The 6427-nt window shown below is 39.2% G+C and overlaps 1 pseudogene; it reads right to left on the bottom strand.

The window, feature by feature from the left end:
• Nucleotides 1-306: 306 nt before the first annotated feature.
• Nucleotides 307-969, bottom strand: LOC114827376 (OVARIAN TUMOR DOMAIN-containing deubiquitinating enzyme 3-like; annotated as a pseudogene).
• Nucleotides 970-6427: the final 5458 nt, after the last annotated feature.

Below are 6427 nucleotides of genomic sequence, written 5' to 3'. Positions count from 1 at the left end.
AAAGTAACTGCTGTCACTTTCCAATAATGATGTGATGATGTGGTTTCCAGTAATAGGACCACCACAAAATAATAATGAAATGTTAAATAGTAAAATAATTAATGAATTTGGAGAACACTTATCTCCTTCATTGCTTTTCCCGTGACTTTTTCAGAAAATGGGCAAGGAACATGCACTCCCTTTCATGATGAAAGTTTCATTATTGGTGGGCATCTTCTTTGGTGGTCGACAAAAGCCATCGGTCCTGATAATAAAGATAATAAAGTTCTTTATCTTCTTCCAGTGGTCGACACCCTCATTCTAGGGCTAGCCTCCAGTGATCAGAAACAGTCCCTTGGTCATGACGACATCATCGTCTTCCTCTTCTTCTCCAATCCCCCAGAACCAAAAAGCTGATAGACCCATCGGCTTTCGCTGCGTGCGGGAATCGTTGTAGCTCCGCTCATGCTTCGGTATGTAAATAGTGATTGGATACCCACATAACTTTGACAGCACCAGCAGCTCGGACTCTCCTCCCCAAAAATTTGGTATATTGATGCACTAGCAGTAACGTTTTAAGGACTCATCGATGGTGATTGCAACCAAAGCAGGTTCATACTTAAGGCGCTCTTCCTCATCTTCGCATATAACCTCTTTCACGGTCATCCGTAGTTCGTCTGCATCATCCTTCTCTTACCTTGGGCTAAGAGGAACCTCTTTATTCAAAACCATTCCTTTCACCAGAGCACGAAATAAACAACATCCGTCGTTAGTAACTTTCTGAACCGAAAAACGTTCAACTTTCTTCATCGTCGACGATCTTCTGCCTAGTGGCGGTTTAATTCTAGCGAAGAACCGGTGGCCGTGGTCCCCGAACAACGTTGTTGGGTTCACCAGAGAATTGGAAGCTGAAATTGAAAAGACGGGGGAGGCGGTGAGCTCGAATCAAGCAGTTCCGTTCCTTAGCTGCTCGAGGATTGACTCTGCCATGGCGTAAGCTGCTCGGGAACGACGACCGTGGATGGACGTGAAGGCTGAGACCAAATTTTATGAGAGAGAGAGAGATAGAGAAGTGATGGTGTTGTAATTGCGCCGGCAGGAGGCAGACAGACATATTGCAGAACTTGGACTTTACTGGAGAAACAGGGGGAACGAGGGCAGTTTGGGAAGAGGAAACATTTGGGCCTATTTGGATGCAGGAATTGGGAATTGGGCTTGAAAAAGGCCTGGGTGAGGTCGAGGTTACCAGCTCGCAGGGAGAGATATTTTCTCTGCCCACCCACTTCTTTCCTACCGCCACCCTTGGTCTCTGACACGACAGGGTCTTCCTAACTCGGTCATTGACTCGTTCAAGGTGCATTCGCATTCAAAGCTTGTTGTTTTCTGGATTTCTAGAGAGAGAGTTGGGCATCTCTTGGTTTTGCAGATCCACGGTGGACAGTGGTAAGGTTTAACGGTGGTGAGATGAAAAATTGAGAGAGAACCGACATAGCGTTTCGTGTCGTTTTCCACGGACAGCGCCAAATGTTGAAGCACAAAATCAGTGGGGACTTTGGTACAACAAAAAGTGTCAAGTTTGTGACCTTCACTAGATTGCTCTGGTCACTAATGTGGATAAGTATGTAAATGGATAGAGACAGGGAAGCAAACACAAGATGCACGTGGTTCACCTAGATTGGCTACGTCCACGGAGTAAAGGAGTTCTCATTAATTGTGAAGGGTTTACACAAGTACATATGTTCAAGCTCTCCTTTAGTGAGTACTAGTGAATGATTTAGTACAAATGACATTTGGAAATATTGTGGGAGAATGATCTCTTTTTATAGAAGAGAGTTTCTAGCTTTGTTTTGATATTGACATGTGTCGTGTTGTGATTGGCTTCTGATGTTGACACGTGTCGCGCTATGATTGGCTTCTGATGTCGACACGTGTTGCGCTGTGATTGACCTCCTAGTTAGAGGGAAACTCTTCTGGGTCCTTGACGGTATAATGTTGACCGGTGCTCAATAGATTCGGGATTGGTCAAGTATGGTACAAACATGCCTAACTAACAAATTTTTTCCACTAAACTTTACACCAATAACCCTAAACTCACATCGCCACTGCACCTCCATTTTTTCCGGTGAACCCAATCCAAGTACCACGACCATTGACTCTTTCTTGTGATCTAACTAATCAGAAAATAAAAAGGAGCCGGGTGGAGATGATCTCTTTCCTTGGCTTTCCCACTTTTCATGAGAATAATAGTATTAAGGGTAAATTACATAGTAACCCCTTAAGTTTGAAGTCTATTACAATCGCATACAACAACTTCAAAACATTTCACTTTCATACCTCAACTACTATTTTATTTCAATATAGTACATCCGTTACATTTTCCATCCATTAATCCGTTAAATGTTGATGTGGCTGCCACATATATGTCACTTGACTGCCAAATGCCTGCCATGTGGCAAATAAAATAATTTTTTAATTTAAAAAAAAAACCTGAATTCTCTAAAAAAAAAATAAAGAAACCCATATCCCTCATCCCTCACCCACCCCCCAACGACCTCCTCAGAAACCTAAAACAAAAATTGAAACAGAAGAAGAAGAGAAGAGAGAAGAAGAAAAAGAAAAGGCCAGAATCCTTCCCTCCCCCCCGCCCCGCCGTGACCCACGACCCACCTCCCTTCCTCATCCGGGCTACCTTCCGGCAACCACACCCCCCCCCCCCCCGCGCCGCCAGATCCCTTCCTCCCTAGAAGAAGAATAAGAAAAGCCCAGAACCTTTCCCTCCCCCCGGCCCCGCCACGACCTGCGACCCACCTCCCTTCCTCCCCCGAGCTACCTTCCGGCGACCACAACCCCCCCCCCCGCGCCGCCAGATCCTTTCTTCCCCCCAGCTACCTTCTGGCGACCACCCCCCCCCCCCCGACTCCAAGATCTCGTGATTTTCAATGTGGGTGAGTTTTGAAAATACTTTGAGTTTGAGATGATTTTTGGACTGGTTTTGTAGTAGATCCACCTAATCTCGGGTGCAATTTTTGGGGGTGGGGGATTTTTGGGAAAAATGATGGGCAATGGGAGAAAAGGGTGGCTCGGGTGGGACGGACTGGGGCTTTTTTTTTCTTTTTTTTCTCCCATTTTCTTCTTCTTGTTGTTGCAGGTTTCTGGGGAGGTTGCTAGGGGGTAAGGGATATGGGTATCCCCTTTTTTTTCCCTTTTTCTTCTTCAGCTTTTTTTTTTCTTTTTTTTCTCCCCTCTTCTTCTTCTTCTTGTTGCAGGTTTCTGGGGAGGTTGCTGGGGGGGGGGGTGAGAGATATGGGTATCCTTTTTTTTTTTCCTTCTTCTTCTTCACTGGGGGGTGGGTAAGGGATGAGGGATATGGGTTTCAATTTTTTTTTTTGAGAAGATTCTGGTTTTTTTTTGAGAAGATTCTGGTTTTTTTTTTTTAAATTAAAAAATTATTTTATTTGCGACGTGGTAGACATTTGGCAGCCACATGGCATATATGTGGTAGCCACGTCAGCATTTAACGGATTAATGGATGAAAAATGTAACAGAGGTACTATATTGAAATAAAATAGTAGTTGAGGTATGAAAGTGAAATGTTTTGAAGTTGTTGTATGTGATTGTAATAGACCTCAAACTTGAGGGACTACTATGTAATTTACCCTAGTATTAATTTCCTTTTCGTAAATCAATATATGAAGAAAAAGGTGCTTACGCATATGGTGCGAAAGGACCACTAAACCCTAAGGTTTCTTATGTTCTTAGTCCAAGGTTCTTACGATGATTGAAAGAAAGAATGACTTTTTTAGCTTAAGTTTGCTTTAAGCCTCTCATTGGGACTCCTTGACCATATGTTCTCCGGATAAGATTTCTTTCAAATCATTTTTACAAGGATCCTTTTCGAATGTGAGGATCATAGGGATCAATTCATTATAGCCGTTCAGCCTACATCGTGTAATCAGCTTTCGTTAGATACTATTTGTGGTCAATTTTAAATAAAAAATATAATGATTTCTAAACATATGATAACTGATGAACAGATAGATGAACTGATCCCTAGGATCCTCACAAAGAGGATCCAGATATGATCCTGTTCCCTGCTATCCACTCTTAATTTGTTGATTTAAGTGTTGTTGGAGTTTAGGTTGGGTTCATCAAAATTATGTAGGCGTGCAGTGGTGGTGGTGGGGTTTATTGGGTGTAGAGATCCAAATTAGACTTCAATTTTATTTATTTTCATTTTTTTAAGGACAAATTTGAAAGTTTAATGGAGAGAAAATATTAGTTGGGTGTAGAAATAAAAACTTTGGGTCCAAATAAAATTTCCCTTTCACTTATTCTTAGTATGTTTTGATGATTATTTTGGTGAGATGATATGATGCTTTATTATGTATTTTAAATGTAGGACATGCGAATCTTTTTTTAGCATAAAGTAGTCAAATGGTGGAATTTTTGAGTGAAGCAGGTTCATGAGTCTATCAACAAGAATGTATCAACATTTCAGAATTTCATCCTGAAGCATCTGGTCATGGTGATTTAATTTATGTCCAGCGTGCAATGTTGGCAAATTGGGCTGCAAAGCTTATTTGTGACTTTTGGACTGGAAGATGACGGATTTTGGACTTGGGCTCTTCTTGGAACTTGAAAGAGAGGTCATAATCTTTGATTCAAGTTATTTTGGGCCTGTTTTAGAACCTTGAAGATTCAGAAACATGGGAATTTCTCTGCTAAGCAGATTCCCTATCTTAATTTGGCTTGTGATTGTAAGTTATCTTTTTATTATTTTGTTTCCTAGTTTTCAGAAGAACTTTTTCTAGGAAGAATTTTAATTTGTAGTAGTACAAATAAGGCAATTTAGCCATTAGGATTCTTTACACGGCATTGAGAGAACTTGACAATGTTTTGGCGAATTTCAAACTTTTTACCTACAAGTGTTTTCAATCTTTTTCTACTTAATGATATTTTCCTTGGTTTTTATTACGAGTATGCGTAACTAATTCGTTTTGGTAGGGCGAGGCCATTAGCTTTAGTATGAATATGTGATTTTTTTTAATTGCTTATGAATGGATGCATGCTTGCCTTGAATTATTAATCACCGAGTTTAAACAATCTAATTGGCTTAATGCTTAGCTACGATTAGGGTAATTAGACAAATAATCTGATGCAATTTTTGTTGGAACATCACCTAAAATTGAGGAGAGCTTCTTGTGATTAGTAATTGTAAGTTTACTTAACGCGAACATCACGCTTTTAAGAGTTACATGGTTTTTCAAAAGGTTTTCACAAAACTTAATGAGTCTTGCATATCTATATTTGATATGAACATCACATACGAGTTGCATGTAAGATATACATTTTCGCTTGAACATCATGAGGAAAATATGCATTAGGAAAACCTAACATTCAAAGCATGTATGTGGAAATTCATAGGTGATTATTAAAATTGCATAGGATTGTTAATGTTTACGGCTAAACCCTAGTGTTTTTCATAATTGTTCTCTTTAAAAAAAAAAAAAACATTTTTTCTTGCTTTGTTATTGTTTTCGGCAAGCTTTCAGATTAGTTTAATGTTTATTTTAATCTTTTAAATTTCAAAATCTCAAATTGAATATAATAATATATACTAAAACCCATTTTGGCTTGAAACACTGTTCATAAGCACAGTGTACGCTCTTTTTTACCCTTGCTCAATTTGTTTTATTACAGGTCTGCCACTGTTTTACAAATTATAAATATTGGATTCGTTTCTTTTTATTTTTGTATTTTCTTCCTTCCCCGTTTTCTCTCTTCCCTCACAATTTCTCTCCGCGAGTCAGCTGCTAAGATGGATGGCCAAACCAACCTAAAACAAACCTTTTCCTCACACCCAATTTGACTCTCAAATCGATTTCTACAAACTATTAGGCCATTTTATATTATTAAGCAGTTGAAGTTTTGGTGCCCCAAGTCCGGCGAGTTGTTTCTTGCCGAACGCCGGCGAATTGGACCTCCCATTTGCCACCAATCGTCTTCCCTTCATCTCAGAAGTAAAAAAAAAAAAAACCCGTTGCATGCCTCGATTAGTTTCGGTTCCGGCGAGGGTTTTCGTTTTTCCAGCAAGTTTCTATCTCTCTTTTTATTTTTAAGTTGCAGATAATAATTTCTCTCTCCTTTTATTTTTTGAGTTGCAGATAGATTATGCAAATAGGTGTAAATAGATTATGCAAATTTTTTGAGTGATTTGTTTGATGAGTAAAATTTTTGCATATAATTACAAGTTTACAACCATATTTACTGAAATGAATAAATATGTAAAATATATGCATTAAGGTGCGAGAACATTTAAATGAAAGGTGGATTTATACCCATTATGAACAAATCCCTTACAAATATTTCCCTTTGCTAATACATCATAGTAATCTATTACTTTATTGGTTACATTAATAGTTTAATTTCTATCAAATTGATTGATCTT

This window comes from Malus domestica, chromosome 10 (assembly GCF_042453785.1).
Source record: "Malus domestica chromosome 10, GDT2T_hap1".
Classification (NCBI taxonomy): domain Eukaryota; kingdom Viridiplantae; phylum Streptophyta; class Magnoliopsida; order Rosales; family Rosaceae; genus Malus; species Malus domestica.
The sequence above is the reverse complement of the archived record's forward strand: the minus strand, read 5'-3'. Positions and strand labels throughout refer to the sequence as shown.